Below are 19,638 nucleotides of genomic sequence, written 5' to 3' on the forward strand. Positions count from 1 at the left end.
TTATCTGACTCTATGCATCAGAAACTTATTTGTTGCTTAGTGGCTGCTTTTGTTGCTGGAACAAATCCCCGGGGACTCAATTGTCAGTTCCCTATTCCTCCCTCCGGTTCATGAATTTTCTTCTCTTTACCCAGCACATATTAGAGTCACGCTCTTGCTGCACTCTCAATTTCCCTGCCCCTCTCACTTTGTACTCCTTTGGCAAAGCCACAACCAGGGCAGCTAAACATGGCGGAAGAAAAACATACAATCAGTTGACAGATCTCACTTTAAATTCGTGACAATGAATCTCAAGTAGGTGCTCAAGGCTACCAGGGAAATTGTACCATACGCGATTAGATTAGTCCACTCCCAGTCCTCTTGTTCTAAGTCACTGTTTCAGCCGGATGCAGTGGCCCAAGCCTGTAATCCCAGCACTTTGGAGGCCGAGGCGGGGGGATCACCTGAGGTTAGGAGTTCGAGACCAGCCTGGCCAACATGGCGAAACCCCATCTCTACTAAAAATACAAAAAGAAAAAAAAAAAAATAGCCAGATGTGATGGCGCGCGCCTGTAATCCCAGCTACTGGGGAGGCTGAGGCAGGAGAATAACTTGAACCCGGGAGGCGGAGGTTGCAGTGAGCTGAGATGGCGCCACTGCCCTCCAGCCTGGGTGACAGACAGTGAGACTCCGTCTCAAAAAAAAAAAAAAATTAAGTCACTATTTCATATCTCTCATCCCAATGCTCCAACACCTCTCCCATCCTTGTGTTCAATTGATGACTTCCTACTTCACAATCAGAAGAGACCTTCCACGCACATCTATCACCACATTCATCCACCTACCAGCCTCTGAAGGACTGTCAGTGATCCTATAATGCCTTGACAAGGTCGCCGATTATCTGCACATGGCTAAAATCATTTCCCAGTCCTCACCTTACTTGGGATAGCTGCAGCTATCAATACATTCTCCTTCTTACAACACTTTCTTCAATTGACTTTAGGGTAACAATTTTCCTGGTTGTCTTCCACTTAGTAATAAGTATTTAAGGTTCCTCCGTGTCTTTTCATGCTTTAATAACTCATTTATTTTTACGGCTGAATAATATTCCATTGTCTGATGTACTGTAGTATATTTATTCATTTACCTACTGAAAGACGTATTGGTTACTTCCAACTTTTGGCAATTATGAATAAAGCTTCTATAAACATTTATGTGCAGGTTTTTGTGTAGACATGTTTTCAGCTCCTTTGGATAGTTGCCAAGGGGTGTGATTGCTGGATCATATAATAAAAGTATGTCTAGTGTTGTAAGAAACCACTAAAGTGTCTCCCAAAGTAGCTGTACCATTTTTCATCCCCACCAGCAATGAATGAGAGTTTCTCTTGCTCCATATCCTCACCAGTGTAGGTGTGGTCAGTGTTCCAGATTTTGGCCATTCTAATAGGTGGGTAGTGAGTGGTATAATACAATTAAAACAATAATACATTTCTCTGTTTACATATAATGTGGAGCATCTTTTCTTATGCTCATTGGCCATCTGTATATCTTCTTTAGCAAGATATCTGTTAGGGTCTTTAGCTTATTTTTTATTGGGTTGTGTTCCTGCTATTTAGTTTTAAGAGTCCTTTGCATATTTTGAATAAGTTGTTCATTACATAAGCTTTTTGCAAATATTTTCTTTAATCTGTGTCTTCTCACTCTTTTGATATTATCTCTAGCACAGTAGAATTTTAAATTTTAATGAAGTTTATTACTTCTTTCATGGGACATATCTTTGATGTTTTATCTAAAATGTGATTGCTTAGTCATGTGTGATGGAACACGCCTGCAGCCCCAGCTACTTGGGAGGCTGATGTGGAAGGATTGCTTGAGCCTGGGAGTCAGAGGTTGCAGTGAGCCATAATCACACCACTGCACTAGGATGACAGAGTGAAACCTTGTCTTTAAACAAAACAAAAGACCAGAGGTGACAATGACATTCTTTGGAACATTGCGTACCTTCTGTACATTCTGGAGCACATAGATTTCTATTGAATTGTATGATACGCATTTGTAGTAAATTTCTATCAAGTTGGATGATATGCATTTATAGTAAACTATGAACTATAACTGTCTTTTCCTCCAAAACTGTGTATATGTGCATGTTTGTATGCATACAAGAAAAAAGGTTAATAAAGTAAAAATATCAATTAGTTATTCTCTAGAATAGTATCACATCATAATTATTATAGTTCTTTTCTGAAAGATTGTATATAAAAATAAGAATTATCTGAGTCACCCAACAGAACATCTGTTTATATTTTTCTGCCAACTGGGATCCAAGCTAGGCTCCATGGGAGTCCTCCTTTTGGCCTGCCCCCAGCGAGAGGAAGTACTGCCCACTCTCTGAGTCGGAGTCTTAGCTTTGTTGCTTTCTTGCTTTCTTTATGAGCAACTGTCTTAGGTTTTTTTTTTTTTGAGACGGAGTCTCTCGCTCTGTTGCCCAGGCTGGAGTGCAGTGGCGAGATCTCAGCTCACTGCAACCTCCACCTCCTGGGTTCAAGCAATTCTCCTGCCTCAGCCTCCCGAGTAGCTGGCACTACAGGCATGTGCCACCTCGCCCAGCTAATTTTTTGTGTTTTTAGTAGAGACGGGGTTTCACTGTGTTACCCAGGATGGTCTCGATCTCCTGAACTCGTGATCTGCCCGCCTTGGCCTCCCAAAATGCTGAGATTACAGGGGTGAGCCACCATGCCTGGCCTTTTGTAGGTCTTTTGTCTTATTTCTTCCTCCATATGTTAGTTCTGACAATCCTAAGATTATTAGAATCATTGGAATCCTCTCATGGGTGCCCATGTAGTTAATAAAAAAACAAAATAGGTATGTGTCACTTTAATTATTTCTGATTTTTAAAATATCTTTTATTGATACTGAGGTAGTTTATGCGAATATTGGGCCTGACCCTTCATTTTATGTTTAAAAAATTGATTGGTCTCTAATGACAAACCCATTCATTAGTGATCAACCCATTTTCATGATCATATCTTAATAGTTGTAAATTTGCAGCAAAAAAATTATTCACTCACATTGTTTCAATAAAATTTTCTAATTGAGTAATAAAATAAAATGTCATTGCCATATCCATGGTCATCTAGGTTTTCTCCTGTTATATTTTAGTTTAACAGTTTTGCATTTTACATTTAGGGCTATGATCCATTTTGAGTTAATATTTGTAAAGGGTGTATCTGTGTCTAGGTTCACTGTTTTGCATGTGGAAGTTCAGTTGTTCAATTGTTTCCATTTGTTGAAAAGACTATCTTTGCTCTATTGTGTTGCCTTTGCTTCTTTGTCAAAGATTGACTACTTGACTACTATGTTTGTACAGGTCTATTTCTGGTCTCTCTAGATCTATTTGTCATTATTGTTTGTCATTGATCTATTTGTCTATTTTTTCACCACTCATTGTCTTTCTCCTTCAATTTCTCTTTCGCTGGTTCCTCCTGCTCTCCTCCGTCCTTGTACCAGGATATCTCAGGGCTGAGTCTTTTTTTTTTTTTCTTTTTTTAGACAGAGTCTTGCTCTGTCTGCCAGGCTGCAATGCAGTGGCATGATCTCTGCTCACTGCAACCTCCGTCTCCTGGGCTCAAGCAAGTATCCTGCCTCAGCCTCCCGAGTAGCTGGGATTACAGGCGTGTGCCACCACACCCTGCTAATTTTTATATTTTTAGTAGAGATGGGGTTTTGCCATGTTGGCCAGGCTCGTCTTGAACTCATGATCTCAGGTGATCCACCCGCCTCGGCCTCCCAAAGTGCTGGGATTACAGACATGAGCCACGACGCCTGGCCCACTTATGATCATTTTAAAAACGCACTATATAACTTATTTATTTTGTATATTGGCTGTCTTCCCTATGAGAATGCAAACTCCATGAGGGCAAGATATTTGTTTACTGTCAGATTACTCATACCTAGAAGAGATATGGGTGACATTCAATAAATATTTGTTGAAGATACATTAGAATACAGGTTTCATTATCCCATTTCACGGATTAGAAAATAAAATTCAGAGAGGTCATTGAGTTTCCCAAGGACACAACATAATAAACACCAAGACTGAAGGTCAGATATTCAGATTTCCTGCCTAGAGATCTTTCTAGTCTTCCAGGGAGACTTAGAGGAAGACAGTGTAGTTGAGGAGGGCAAGGAGGCAAATTCAGCTGAAGTGTGGAAAGAGAAAGGACTCTAAGGGAAGTGGGATGGTTCTTGCTACCAAAACAAACAGCTTTCACCAAAAGAACCATGTATCTGACTAGAATTTCTTTTCTTTTCTTTTTTTTTTCTTTTTTTTTTTTTTTTGAGGCAGAGTCTCGTCCTGTTGCCCAGGCTGGAGTGCAGTGGTGTGATCTCCATTCATTTCAACATCTGCCTCTCGGGTTCAAGCAATTCTCCTGCCTCAGCCTCCTGAGTAGCTGGAATTAGCGCCACCAAGCCTGGCTAATTTGTTTTTGTATTTTTAGTAGAGACCAGGTTTTGCCATGTTGGCCAGGCTGATCTCGAACTCCTGACCTCAGGTGATCTGCCCAACTCAGCCTCTCAAAGTGCTGCCATTACAGGCATGAGCCACTGCGCCTGGCAGACTAGTATTTCTCTAATGCCCGCATCCAAGGGTAGCAATACATTTAATTTGCATTAGGGAATATTTACTGAGCCATTGTTCATACCCATTCTCTTAAATGAAAAACGTCCTCCTTTTACTCTGAAATATGCACTTCCCATTTTCTCCAGGAAGTAGTACCAATTACAAGCATAATATTTGTACGAGTTATCTCTGGCAACTCTCCATGTCCTCAGAGTGTCTCTATATTGAGCTTTTTCTGCCTCTCCCTATACTGTAAAAATCATTTTCATATTATATGCTCAGTTTCACCCTCTTAATACCAGTGTCTTTTCATAGACCCTTCCTTTTTCCAGAAAACTGCAATAGTGAGGAATACTTTTTTTTTTTTTTTTTGAGACAGAGTCTCACTCTGTTGTCCAAGCTGGAGTGCAGTGGCACAATCTCAGCTCACTGCAACCTCCGCCTCCTGGGTTCAAGCAATTCTCCTGCTTCAGCCTCCCGAGTAGCTGGGATTACAGGCGCCTGCCACTACGCCCAGTTAATTTTTTGTATTTTTAGTAGAGATGGGGTTTCATCATGTTGTCCTGGCTGGTCTCGAACTCCTGACCTCGTGATTCGCCCACCTTGGCCTCCCAAAGTGCTGGGATTACAGGTATGAGCCACCTTGCCCGGCGGTGGGGAATACTTTGACCTCAGACACACATGGATAGAAATACTGGTTCCAAGTTCTATAACTTGTGTGAGCTTGAGGAAGTTATTTACATTATTTAACCTCCCCACTCCTGAACTTCTGCATCTATAAGACAGGCAAATGATTGTAAGTAACAATTGCACCTACACCTTAGGCTTGCTTTGTTCGTTTATATATGAAAAATCATTAAATATTTGATTTAATGGCTGGTAATAAATTGTAGCTATTACTATTGTTCTAGTGATTTCTTTTTCATTATCAGTTTCTAGGAAATTACAAAGATCAGAACTTTGGGGATTTGTTAAAAATATACCCACATCCAATAGTATATTAAGGAGTGAGCAAGACTGTTAAGCCAGGAATATCCGTGTGTGAGCCATAACTCACATACCAGGTCCACACTTAGGCAAGACAGATGATCGCTGCAAGCCTCGGTGCTTCAACTTAAAATTAGGAAAATCATAGTTTACTCAGAGAATCATGGTAAGGGTTCAGTCTTACATTCAAAGGTATTCATTGAGTGCAAGGCAGTATGGATTCATCGATGAGCAAGAACAGAGACTGTTCCTGTCCAAATGCAACTTATATTCTAGGGAGACAGACATCAATCTGGTTATTATACTCATAAATGTAAAGTTGGCAAGGGAAGAAAGTTCATGGTACTACGAGGAATATAGGACTTTCACTGATGTAGTTTAAGGAAGTCTTTCCTAAAGAAAAAATAGTTTCCCTGAGATCCAATCACGAGGTAAAGATAACTAACTAGGCAAAGCCAAGCGCAAAGCTTTTCAGCTAGAGGCAACCTCAGGTGAAAAGCCCAGTCGTGAGAGAGACACTGATTGCGTGGAGTTCACGGAGTATGAGGCATAGAGTACAGGAGACAGCAAACCATGACTTGCAGATGAGGAAGCATTTTAAAAGTTAGACACGCACAGCATTTCAGGAAGTTATATATAAGGAGTGTTATAGAAGATAACACCTCTAAAATGTGTAGTATATATATCAGAGTTTTTTTTTGTTTTTTTTTTTGAGACAGAGTTTTGCTCTTGTTGCCTAGGCTGGAGTGCAATGGCGTGATCTCGGCTCACTGCAAACTCCTCCTCCTGGGTCCAAGCGATTCTCCTGCCTCAGCCTCCCAAGTAGCTGGGATTGCAAGTATGTGTCACCACGCCCAGCTATTGTTTGTATTTTTAGTAGAGTGGGGTTTTGCCATGCTGGCCAGGCTGGTCTCAAACTCCTGACCTCAGGTGATCAGCCTGCCTCGGCCTCCAAAAGTGCTGGGATTACAGGCGTGAGCAACCGCGCCCGGCTAATTTTTGTATTTTTAGTAGAGACAGCGTTTCGCCATGTTCGAACTTCTGACCTCAGGTGATCTGCCCACCTCGGTCTCCCAAAGTGCTAGGATTACAGGCTTAAACCACCACGCCCGGCCCAGATTCTTAAAATGTTAGTTTCTGCCTCCTCTTTCCTTGTCAAATTAACCAGGTTCTGAGGGCTGGGCGCGGTGGCTCGCGCCTGTAATACCAGCACTTTCGGAGGCTGAGGCGGGTGGATCACCTGAGGTCAGGAGTTCGAGACCAGCCTAACACGGTGAAACCCCGTCTCTACTAAAAATTAGTCGGGTGTGGTGGTACATTCCTGTAATCCCAGCTACTTGGGAGGCTAAGGCAGGAGAATCGCTTGAATCCGAGAGGCGGACCGAAAGGTGGAGGTTGCAATGAGCCAAGAAGGTGCAATTGCACTCCAGCATGGGCAACAAGAGTGAAATTCCGACTCAGAAAATAAAACAACCAGAATCTGAGATTTGGTGTGAGTTAACCTCTAACGAAGTCAATTAAATTTCTTTCAATAAGTTTGAAAATTCATGTATCAGCATGATCATGAGAGTTCTCTTAGTGCACTGGGGGTAGGGGTTGGCGATCGACCATCAGGAGAGCCCAGTCTTCGCCACTTGCGGGGAGTCACTTATTGCAGGCAGGGTGCAAAATGAGGAAATAATCTCTCAGAATGTAGGTGAGGAAAGTGGAAACGCCCTCCGAGTGTATGTCTATCCCAGAAGAAAAACTGTCCTAAAGTTAGCGATTTTTACCAAAATAGGCCACGAAACACACAAAGTCGCTAAACTTTTTAACCCTTTCCTCTTTTTCTTTCTTATTTCCGAGAAATCTCGCAAACGGCGTGAACACTACGCTGATTCCAGAAATGGTCGGGTTCCCTTCCTTCACTCGGGACGGTCGCCTGCTGGGAGCTCACTTCGAACCGAGCTGAACGCTCATTGCTGAGTCCTGGGAGAAGGTAGCGTTTGTACAGAAGGCTCCTGGCAGTGAGCGAGGCCGGGAGTCCGCCCAGTGCGCAGGAAGTCGCGCCCCGAATTCCCACTGGAAGGAACGCACTGGAATTGAAATGTCTGAGATCAAGCCCCGCTGAGAATCAAGTCCCAGAGGATCTTCTCGGGTGGTGGAAACGTGGAGGGGAAAGGCGGTCACGAAAATTCAAGTCTCCTAGTCCAATACAGATTATCCAGGCCGTTGACAGCAGGAATTTCTTATTTATTCCTTTACCCTTCTCTCCTCACAGCTCTTCCTCCTCGTCCACGCTTGATGGGTTTTAGAAATATTGTGTGGCACTAACAGTACCGATAGTACTACTACTAATAATTGCTCGAGACGTCTGCTGTTAACTGACACTCAGTAGCTGCCGCGGCGGAATTTCGAATTGCGGGAAACCCGCAGACTTAGTAAGGTGAAAGCGCAATAACACGAGGTTTCCGTAGTGTAGTGGTTGTCGCGTTCGTCTAACACGCGAAAGGCTTGTATTATTTTTCGTTGCTGCTGGGTTTCTATTCCCTCTACGCACAAACCCGTTTGCGGTTCTGGACTTTAAAAATAAACAATTCTGAGTTCAATTTGTGGTCCAGAAATCTAAGATGGAATTCCAAGGAAGCCAGTCTCACCTGAGCGGCGTAGGCCGAGTACTGGGCCGTGGGCGTCTCCTGGGATTGACACCTCCTAGGGTTCTGAAGCCCAGAAGAGGAGGAAAAGGGACGGGAAACTTACAGGGGCGAGAGGAGGCGGGGCGACACGGACTTCAGTGTCAGTGGCTTCAGAAATCTTTCATCTTAGACTTCTGGACCACAAATTGAGCTCAGAATTGCGTATTTTTAAAGTCCAGAACCGCAAACCGGTTCGTGCGTAAGAAGGAATAGAAACTAAGCAGCAACGAAAAATGTTATGACCCTACGTGTTTCCGCCCGGTTTCGAACCGGGGACCTTTCGCGTGTTAGGCGAACGTGATAACCACTACACCACGGAAACACCCTTACTTTGAATCATGGAAGTATATATTCCCTGATACCCCAAGTTTAGAAATTTTGGATTTCTTCTTTCCTTGTAGAAAATTTTCCGATTGTAGTATTGTTCTCACCCTCACTTTTCCCATTAATTGGAATCACCAATATCACATACCGATGACAGATACGAGCAGAAATGCGTTCGCCAAATATATCGACTATATTGTTCGGAGTGTTCAGAGCAGCCTGATGACAACAGTCAAAAAACTGGGGGCCGGGCGCTGTGGCTCACGCCCGCAATCCCGGCACTTTGGGAAGCCAAGGAGGGGCGGATCAGCTGAGGTCAGGAGTTGGAGATCAGCCTGAGCAACATGGAGAAACCTCGTCTCTATTAAAAAATAAAAAAATAAATAAATAAATTAGCCAGGCGTGGTGGCGCATGCCTGTAATCCCAGCTACTCGGTAGGCTGAGGCAGGAGAATCGCTTGAATCCGGGAGGCGGAGGTTGCGGTGAGCCTACATCGCGCCATTGCATTCCAGCCCGGGCAACAAGAACCAAACTCCGTCTCAAAAAAGCAAACAAACAAAAAACTAAAAAATGCCCCAGTGCCCATCAAGGAAGACCTCCTAGAGAAAACGACGCCAGATCTGAGACTTCATCGATGAAAAGAAGAATGATGGTTGTAGATAGGTTAGAAAGGAGCTTTTTTTTTTGGCTCCCTCTGGAGCTCTTAGACGAAGAAAATGATTTTTTGTCATTAGGAACTGAATGGAGTGGTCATATTCTTAGGGAGCAAATCCAAGGATTTGAAGCAGGGCTTGGAAAGAAATTAGACTAAATGGGAATATATGGGCTGGATCAGGGAAGAAGGGACGAAGTGTCTCCAAAAGAGGGGAAGATATATTTTAATCTGAATGTGATGAGAGAAATTGGAGAGATTGGGGATTAATCTTTAATTCTTGGCATGTAGATGTCGTCCAGTGAAGAGTTTTGGTTTCTTGGTTTTCTAAAAAATTTATTAAGGTGTACTAGTCAATGAACACATATGACATCAACTCACAAATTTAATTCCATCAACAAATGCCAACAAAGATAAACATAAAGAAAACTATAACTATTCAAATTATATGAAAATGGTTGAAACCAAAGATTTAAAAAATCCTAGGGAGGCAGAGGCAGGCGGATCACTTCAGGTCAGGAGTTGGAGATCAGCCTGGCCAGCATGGTGAAACCCTGTCTCTACTAAATTAAAATGATTGACTCCACAATCCAGTCAAGATGTAAATGTCAGTCCTGAAAAGTGGCAAGATTCTTGAGATTTTTTCATGTGTGATCATGGTTTAGATTTTAATCAAGTTTCAGGGAACTTAAAACAATCTGTGAGTGTTGGACATTCCTAAGTTTGGTGTGCTGCTTATGTGGAATTGTGGACACAGCGTTAGCATTAAACAGTCTTAACAAAGAGAAGAAAGTACTACAGAAGGCAGTAAGAACAGTGGACTCCAGAAAAATCTGTGCTGAGTCTGCCGGATAACAATATTTGGAAGTTATTTTCTGTAGTGTAGTTGTTAACAGGTTCGCCTCACACGCTTAAAGTTCTCTGGTTGGAAACCAGATGGAAATGCCTCCTGAGACTATTTCTCCTTCCCAACATTTTCCATCATCGCCATGCCATACCTTTCACCTTTTCAGGAATATTCAAATCAATTTACTGAAGTTTATTCAGTGCCCCGCCGGGCACAGTGGCTCACGCCTGTAATCCCGGCACTTTGGGAGGCCGAGACGGGCGGATCACCTGAGATCGGGAGTTTGAGACCTGCCTGGCCAACATGGTGAAACCCCATCTCTACTAAAAATACAAAAATTAGCCGAGCGTGGTGATGGGCGCCTGTAATCCCAGCTATTGGGGAGGCTGAGGCAGGAGAATCGCTTGAACCGGGGAGGCGGATTTTGCAGTGAGCCGAGACCGCCACTGCATTCCAGACTGGACTACAGAGTGAGACTCCGTCTCAAATAAATAAATAAATAAAATAAAGTAAAGTTTATTTAGTGCTCAATGTCAGGATTTAACACCTGGACGTGAAGAAGAATCACGTAGTTAGCTTAAGCCAACACAAGGCTTACATTAAGAGCACACACACACACACACAGAGCTGTCCATTTGAGGATCCTAGAAAAAGGGCATTTTGCCCTTGAAGAAGGAAAGTCTTTTTGAATAAAGAACATGTTCCTGTATATGTGAGTAAAGATTGACATATAGTTGATAAGTCTTAGAATACCCAAAGAAACAGAGCAGATAAGACAGAAACACCTTATCTTTACAGTTTGGTGTTTTTCTGAGATCTTTTATGTGAAAATCTGCCTAGAAAAGGCTTCAGATATTAAAATGCGTTTTTCATTCGCCTTTAGTCTATTGTTAATAGTTTATCAGTTTTGTCATGAATAATTCTTTAAGATGATATCACAGTCTCTTCTTTACAGAAACTGTGGTGATATCCTAAGTCCAGAATCATTCAAAGAGGAAGAATAGCTATTACAGTAATCAATTTAAAGTTTAAGGCCGGGCGCGGTGGCTCACGCCTGTAATCCCAACACTTTGGAAGCCCGAGGTGGGCAGATCAACCGAGGTCGGGAGTTCGAGACTAGCCTGATCAACATGGAGAAACCCCAAAATTAGCCAGGCGTGGTGGCGCATGCCTGTAATCCCAGCTACTCGGGAGGCTGAGGCAGGAGAATCGCTTGAACCCAGGAGACGGAGGTTGCGGCGAGCCGAGATGGCGCCGTTGCACTCCAGCCTGGGCAACAAAAGCCAAACTCCGTCTCAAAAAAAAATGAGAAAAGCCATTAGTGGTCTATTGTAAAAAAGTTTTTGGGTGCCATCTCTATTCCAATTGCGTGCAGGGTTTTTTTCGTCTGTTTGTTTTTTTGAGACGGGGTCTCTCTGTCGCCCAAGCTGGAGTGCAGTGGCACCATCTCCTCACACTGCAAGCTTCGCCTCCCGGGTTCAAGCGATTCTCCTGCCTCAATCTCAGGAGTAGCTGGGATTATAGGGGCCTGCTACGAAGCCCGGCTAACTGTTGTATTTTTGGTAGAGGCGGGATTTCGCCATATTGGCCAGGGTGGTCTGGAACTCCTGACCTCAGGTGATCCGCAAGCCTCGGCCTCCCAAAGTGCTGGGATTACAGGCGACAGCCACCTCGCCCGGCCAAAAGGGCCTATTTCTAAAGCTGTTGAATATGCATCACTTCCTTTCAAACGGTGGGACAAAGGAGCAAACCTCAGCTATGCTAGGCTACCTAGCCTTACAATACAACAAATATTATGTCTTAAAGTCATCATGAATTAGGAATGCTTGCTATGAAACTGTTTGCATTTCCCGCTTCTCGCTTAATGTACCTCCTGTTTTCTAGCAAGGCTTTTATAAGCCTGAGTATTACAGGATTTATTGGGTGTAAATTCGGTTGCACCCGGTGAAATTACAAAACGAGTGAGGTACAGAAAGCCAGGCCCCGCTGGGATTCGAACCCAGGATCTCCTGTTTACTAGACAGGCGCTTTAACCAGCTAAGCCACGGAGCCACAGCCGAACAAAACTAGAATTGTATATTACTTGAAAACTATTTCACACTTCTATAATTTGCAACAATCCCAGCAACTAGTTTGTTAGATGACTTCAAAACAAAAATAGACATTCAGGTCTCAGTGAAAACCAAATAATTTTATTTTGAAAGGATTAATTCATGGGCTGGATTGAAATGACTATTTCCCCTTCAAAAGTTGTCCCGGCCGGGCGCGGTGGCTCACACCTGTAATCCCAGCATTTTGGGAGGCTGAGGCGGGCGGATCACCTGAGGTCAGGAGTTCCAGAACAGACTGGCCAAAATGGCGAAGCCCCGTCTCTACTAAAAGTACAAAAATTTGCCGGCGTGGTGGCGGGCGCCTGTAATCCCAGCTACTCAGGAGGCTGAGGCAGGAGAATCGCTTGAACCCGGGAGGCGGAGGTTGCAGTGAGCCGAGATCATGGCACTGCACTCCCACTCCAGGCTGGGCGACAAGAGCGAGACTCCGTCTCAAAAAAAAAAAAAAAGAAAAGAAAAGAAAAGAAAAGTTGTTCCAACATGGATATCCTTAGACTCACTATAGGCTCTGGTGGCCAGGTAGGGACTTTTGCTGAACCTCAAAGGAAAAATGAATTGACCCTTTATTAACCATCATTTTGTTTTAACCACACCTGTTCTCTTCTCTGTTAGTGTGGAGAAGCAGGGATTATTGGTGGAAGATTAGCACATGTCTGACACATGGTTGCTGTAGGAAAAGAACTATGAGGATATGTGGTGCATCTATCAGATCCCCCCACTCCTATCGCTTCTCGGCCTTTTGGCTAAGATCAAGTGTAGATTCCCCACCCGGGCCCCCCACGCCCAGGTGGTGGCACTCATTCCTCAACTACAGGAATATTAACTACTGATGGCTCATGTCTGGGTCCGACTCTGGGACCCACCTTCAATGGAAGAGAAGTCACTTGCTCCAAGTCACACCCCACCACTGGAGCAGCTCAAATCCCATGACTATTGATGGAGGAATATATAGGTCTGCCCTTCCCGCCTCCCCACTATAATTAAGGACATTTGTGAAGGACCATTCCAGATTTATATACACCTGTGAGATGGGCTGGACGTATGTTGCACCTGTATTGAATTCAGCTTCTGTCTTTTCTCAATCCTGCTCACCTCACCCTCTCACAGGTGCTGATTTTGAGAGTGTCCCCAATGAACTTCCCGCACACAAATCTCCATCTCAGTGTCTGTTTCCTAGGGAACTGATCGATGACAAAAAGCAAGTGACTGATGCCTACGGTGGTCTCTTGAGGTCAAAGTAAGTCTAAATGTGGCCCAGTCTTTCAGGAATCATTTACCGTAACAAGTGTGTTCTAGTAAAACAACAATGATAATAATAATCTGTGTCACAAACTTTGAGCATTTTCACTACGGAACAAAGCAAACGAAGACATCTACTAGTTGATTAAAAAGATGTATATAGGCCGGGCACGGTGGCTCAAGCCTGTAATCGCGGCACTTTGGGAGGCCGAGGCGGGCGGGTCACTTGAGATCAGGAGTTCAAGACCAGCCTGGCCAACATGAAACACCGTCTGTACTAAAAATACAAAAATTAGCCTGGCCTGGTGGCTCGCACTTGTAATCCTAGCTACTCGGGAGGCTGAGGAACGAGAATCGCTTGACCCAGGAGGCGGAGGTTGCAGTGAGCCAAGATCACACCACTGCAATCCAGCCTGGGAAACAGAGCGACACTCTGTCAAAAAATAAATAAATAAATAAAATAAAAATAAAATAGGGCCGGGAGCGGTGGCTCACGCCTGTAATCCCAGCACTTTGGGAGGCCAAGACGGGTGGATCACGAGGTCAGGAAATCGAAATCATCCTGACTAACACGGTGAAACCCTGTCTGTACTAAAAATACAAAATTAGCCAGGCATGGTGGCGGGCGCCTGTAGTCCTAGCTGCTCCGGAGGCTGAGGCAGGAGAATGGCGTGAACCTGGGAGTCGGAGCTTGCAGTGAGCCAAGATCGCACCACTGCACTCCAGCCTGGGGGGCGATAGAGCGAGACTCCGTCTCAAAAAAAAAAAAAAAAAAAAAAAAAAAGTGCAACGTTAGTGAAAGGAGCTGAAGGACAAGAAGAGGTGATTTATTATTTATGATGTTAAACTAATTTTAATCTTTCATATTCAAAGGATTGAAATGTAAAGTTAGAAAATAAATGGCAAATTTGGCTAGTCAAAGGATATGATTCTCATTTCTCAGGCAAAGACATGAATATAAAGCACTAAACATTATGTACTAATAGTGCATATCCAAGATAAGACTTTACAATTTATATATATATATAAATAAGTATATGCATATACGTCTAAATAGAGGGGGAGGGCATAAGGAGGGCATTTAAAATGTACATAGGCCAATTAACTTTTGAAAATATTATTACCTTTATTACCCTTAACTAACAGAAACAGTTGTGGTAGGAAGAGGGGGCAAGTAGAATCTTGTCAAGAAAACAGACAGTAAATCATGAATTAGCTGCTCCAGTGGCCCCTTCCTGGGTTGTCACCTGCCAGCAGGAGGATCAGGCTCCGTCTGGAAGCGGGGCACCTCGCAAGGGCAAATGTTTCACGCCTGCTTCCTCTGAGTTGTCGAATCCGGGCCTCGCCTCCTCCTCCCTTTTCAGATCATAGGATTTCTCTCTCCCGCAAATAATGGCCCTTACTCCGGAAACACGCTGGCTCCGTAATCCCTATTATTGTTTTGGGGGTTTGGTTCTGTCCAGGGAAGAGGTGAGGTCAAATGCTCAAGAGAGGCTGTCCCCACCGTCCTTTTGTCTCAGCGGACCCCAGTCCGCGCCCGAGCGCCACTAGCTGTCCTGTGACGGGAACTGCAGCGGCAAGTGTGTGACTTTCTTGAGCCCGCAGCCACAGGCCTGGGAAGCGCCGCTGAGACTTCAGGGTCGTAGTGACAGAGGAACCACCCGAGGCTAGGCGGGGAGAGGGTGCAGTTTCCGGATCCCGAGGCCTTCGAGAAGAGCCGACCTGTCTGGAAGGGTCTCCAAGAACAGAGAGGACTCTGCACCCATCACTCGGGAGCCGCGTCCTTTCAACCATGAGACAGGTCCGTGGTCCAACGGTTCCCTGATCCGCTGGCCAAGATCTCAAGCTTGGATGCAACTTCGGATCCGCCCCAGGCAGGAGGAAGGAAGCCCCGATTGGAAACGTTGACTTGAATCTTCTCGGATCAGAATTAGCAGGTTAAGAAAAACTGTTTCCCCGTAAGAAGCAGGGTTCTTTGGTGTTCAATGTGGAGCTCCGCCACTCCCAGCCCGGGTGAAGGAAAAGTGGGAAACAGAATGAATGTAATTATCTATTCGAAGTTAATTTCCATACAGCATGCCGTTTGATAGTAGTTTATAATGTGGAAGTAAAGCACTCCACCATCTGGCCGGTTAGCTCAGTTGGTTAGAGCGTGGTGCTAATAACGCCAAGGTCGCGGGTTCGATCCCCGTACTGGCCAAGTGTTCGTTGCGCTTTTATCATGAGAATGGATGGTCTTCCAGACGTGTATCTGAACGTGTACCTGTGTGTTTCTCCAGACTTAGCTTTGCGCCGAGAAAACGAATCTGTGAATTTGGTGTTCCCTCCCTTACTCGAGAGCAGTTAATTTAACTTTGTGCCGAGGAAACGAATCTGTGAATGTGGTGTGCCCTCCCTTACTCGAGAGCGGCTAATTTGAACGGGGACGTTTCTTTCCGCCGCCTCCAAGGCATACCCACATCCCATCCGTAAAACAAAGGGGCAACAGACACTTTATACTGACAGAGTTACAGTGCAGTTGGAGGCTTTTGTGATTCTTGTCCTCCTCTGCCCCGGGGAAATTTTCTTGGAGTAAAATGCTGAATTATTTGATTACTTCAAAAAAAAAAACGCATGTAAAACCACCCACCGTTTGAATCACTCATGCTGGGTCATTCCGTTTTCTTCATTTCAGTCTAAGAGAAAACAAGATTATAAAGTGAGAAAGAAAAATTTTCCAAAAGTTCAATGATAACAATGACAAAGATCTTTGTTTTATATACTCTGAACGCTTATTCCAACGTGAACAGGATACATACCTTTAAAAATATTTTTCTAATTTAAGAGTTTTTTAAAAAATAAATAACACTTTATTATTATACAAAGCAGAAACATTTTAAAGAAAACTTTTAAAAGATATATTAAAAATTTTTCTTTTCTTTTTCTTTTTTTTTTTTTTTTTTGAGACAGAGTCTTGCTCTGTAACCCAGGCTGGAGTGCAGTGGCCAGATCTCGGCTCACTGCAGCCCCTGTCTCCCAGGTTCAAGCGATTCTCCTGCCTCAGCCTCCCGAGTAGCTGGGATTATAGGCGTGCAGCACCACGCCTGGCTAATTTTTGTATTTTTAGTAGAGATGGGGTTTCGCCATGTTGGCCAGACTGGTCTCAAACTCCTAAACTCAGGCGATCCACCCACCTCGGCCTCACAAAGTGCTGGGATTACAGGCGTGAGCCACGCTGCCCGGCCTTTCCTTCCATTTTTATTCTTCATCAGCTCAATTCTCACCACCACCTTCTGTAGGTAAACTCTGTCCTTAATTTCTCATATATCCCTACTGGGTTTCTTTATTTAAATACTGCATTTATATTGATTATTTTTTCTTCTTTTTCACACAAAAGAGAGCTTAGTTATTTACTCGTTGTTTTGCATTTACACTTTTGTTAATGTATCTTAGATGTTTTAAATTGCACTTTTCAACTTTGTACACTGTTAAAAGCAAAGCTTATTTGGGAGGCCGAGGAGGGCGGATCACGAGGTCAGGAGATAAAGACCATCCAGCCAATATGGTGAAACCCTGTCTCTACTAAAAACACAAAAATTAACTGGGTGTGGCAGCGCGCGCCTGTAGTCCCAGCTACTCAGGAGGCTGAGGCAGGAGAATTGCTTGAACCAGGGAGGCCGAGGCTCCAGTGAGCCAAGATCACGCCACCGCATTCCAGCCTAGGGGACAGAGCGAGACTCCATCTGAAAAAAAAAAAAAAAAAATCAGCTTATTTTCAAATGAGTTGGTCCTACTAGCCAGGAATTGAATATAGATACTTCTTGTCCACTGTACAAAGTACAGGCTTTTTCATCGTAGGAAAGAGGGTGGTGAAGACGATGTCCTTAATTTTCTCTTATAAGGTGAACAAAGCACTTTATTTTCTAGACCATATGATCATCAAAGAGGTTTGAATATGGGCTCCCAAGCTGTACAATAATCAAAGGAAATTACATACAATTTCAACAAACATTTATTGATCTCACTCTTCGGTATGGCAATCTGCTGTCTCTAGTGAAAAGATATGAAGGAAATAATGTTAAGTAACAAACTAGAGTACAAAAATGTGTGTGTGCATGAATATTATATATGTATATATGTGTGTGTGCATATATGTGTGTGTGTATATATATTATATATATTATATATAATATATATATATTTTTAGACAGTCTAGCTCTATTGCCCAGGCTGGAGTGCAGTGACATGATCTTGGCCAACTGCAACTGTGCCCAGCTGAAAGCCACTCCATCTTGGATGGTAATCCACCATGTTGACTTCTGATTAACCCCAGTTCTGGGAATGCCTCCAAGATTTCTACTTTAAGGTACAATAAATCCTGCAATTAGGTGAAAACAACCTTGATGTTATTGTAACCACATACTTACCATACACAAATCCTGCCCTTAGGCTGGGCATGGTATGTCACGCCTATAATCCCAACACTTTGGGAGGCCGTGGTGGGCAGATTACTTGAGGTCCAGAGTTTGAGACCTGCCTGGCCAACATGGTGAAATGCTGTCTCTACCAAAAACACCAAAATCAGTTGGGCATGGTGGGGCGTGCCTATAGTCCCAGCTACTCCAGAGGCTGAGGAATGAGAATCTCTTGACCTGGGAGGTGGAGGTTGCAGTGAGCCAAGATCTGGCCATTCCAGCCTGGGCGACAGAAGGAGACCCTGTCTCAAAAAAAAAAAAAAAAAAAAAAATTCCTGCCCTTAGGCAAATTCCCTGTGGTTCATAAGCCCTGAGTTTGGCTGGTGACAATGTGGGGATCCATCATCTTGTCTTGCTACCACTCAAGACATGGCTTCTGTTATTAAATGTTTCTTTCTGAGAAACTGAATTTGTCAGCCTCTTTCTTTGGCCTCTCAGCTTCCTCAGCCTTTAGGAGTAGACTTGTATAGACCTGCTCATGGTGGAATAAGACTGAAAGCAAACTACATCAGATTCTAACAGCTTTCAGAGGTAATGGTGGTGGGCAAGAGAAAGATACTCTTTCTGCATCAGACGTCTCATCAGCAACCTCGAATGAATGTCAGGAGAAAACAAAATAATGCCTCAAAATCTGGAGGAAAAATGTTTTAATACAGAATTCCATAGCTATGTATAACATCAAATGTGAAGTTAGAATAAAGACATTTATAAACCTATGATGACTCAAAAAGCTGACCTACATTTTAAGAAGCAAACTGAATATATATACTACAGGGAAAATAGGGAGGAAGAGAGAGAAAGACATGGAACTCAGGAAATGATGAATCTGATCTAGGAGCTCAAAAATGAAAAACCACAGGATGACAGCTATTCAAGAAACCTAGAATGCAACTAATCCATACGGGAGCAGGAAGCTAAGGGACTCAGAGAAGGAGATTTACCAGATTTACCAGACAAGAGGGGATCATGCAGAATAGATTTAATTGAGAACTTGGTAAGTGTTAAGGATGTTGCGTTAGAATGTATCATTCAGCTGCAAAATAAAAAATAAAAATGGGAAAAAGGAAGAATAATCCAATTGGCTTAGGACAGAAATACATCTCATGTGACAGGGAGTACAGAGGTACTCTGACTTTTTCTCTGTGATTGGCACTGTTCTACCACATCTGGTGTTGGTATTACCCTTAAGCTGTCTAATCTTACAACTACAGTTAATACTGCTGCCACAAGCAGCAAAGTGATTTTTTCCCTATGCATTGAAGGAAAGTCATAACCCCTCCTCCCAATTATGAAAATATTATTATGCCAATTTAGGTCCCTTAAAGATTACATTGAATCTTAAACTTTTCTGTGTAAAAACAAAATGCAGGTACTTTTATAGTGGTCATAGAACCAATTTATATATAATTTTTTAAGAATGATTAATAAGCAAGGCCATGAGATGGATGTTTATATTACACAGGAGATACAATTAAATTTTTTGGAATTCTGAATTTAACAGGTGGTTGTTTCCTTTTGTTTTACAGATAGTCCTCCGAGATATTATTACAGTTAGTTAGAGAATTAAGAACAGGAGCTTTCTTAAAGATAACCCAGGGACAACTGTGTCTTTTCTCTCCATATAAATAAAAATTTACATTCTTCCTGTCTTCTGTTTTATGGCCAGAGAAAACTCTGAATATTCAGATTTATCCCAAAAGTTTCTAAAATGACTAAACTGTTCAGAATCATGCTTTTTTTCCTTTTCT

At 43.2% G+C, this 19,638-nt stretch overlaps 3 non-coding genes across 3 annotated transcripts; 1 reads left to right on the forward strand and 2 right to left on the reverse strand.

The window, feature by feature from the left end:
* Window positions 1-8,511: 8,511 nt before the first annotated feature.
* Window positions 8,512-8,584, reverse strand: TRNAV-AAC (transfer RNA valine (anticodon AAC)). Its single transcript has one exon. It is a non-coding gene; the product is annotated as a tRNA-Val (tRNA).
* A 3,480-nt stretch (window positions 8,585-12,064) lies between these two features.
* On the reverse strand, window positions 12,065-12,138 carry TRNAT-AGU (transfer RNA threonine (anticodon AGU)). The gene has a single exon. It is a non-coding gene; the product is annotated as a tRNA-Thr (tRNA).
* Window positions 12,139-15,562: 3,424 nt separating this feature from the next.
* On the forward strand, window positions 15,563-15,636 carry TRNAI-AAU (transfer RNA isoleucine (anticodon AAU)). The gene has a single exon. It is a non-coding gene; the product is annotated as a tRNA-Ile (tRNA).
* The last annotated feature ends 4,002 nt before the right edge of the window (window positions 15,637-19,638 follow it).

This window comes from Pongo pygmaeus, chromosome 5, assembly GCF_028885625.2.
Source record: "Pongo pygmaeus isolate AG05252 chromosome 5, NHGRI_mPonPyg2-v2.0_pri, whole genome shotgun sequence".
Lineage (NCBI taxonomy): Eukaryota > Metazoa > Chordata > Mammalia > Primates > Hominidae > Pongo > Pongo pygmaeus.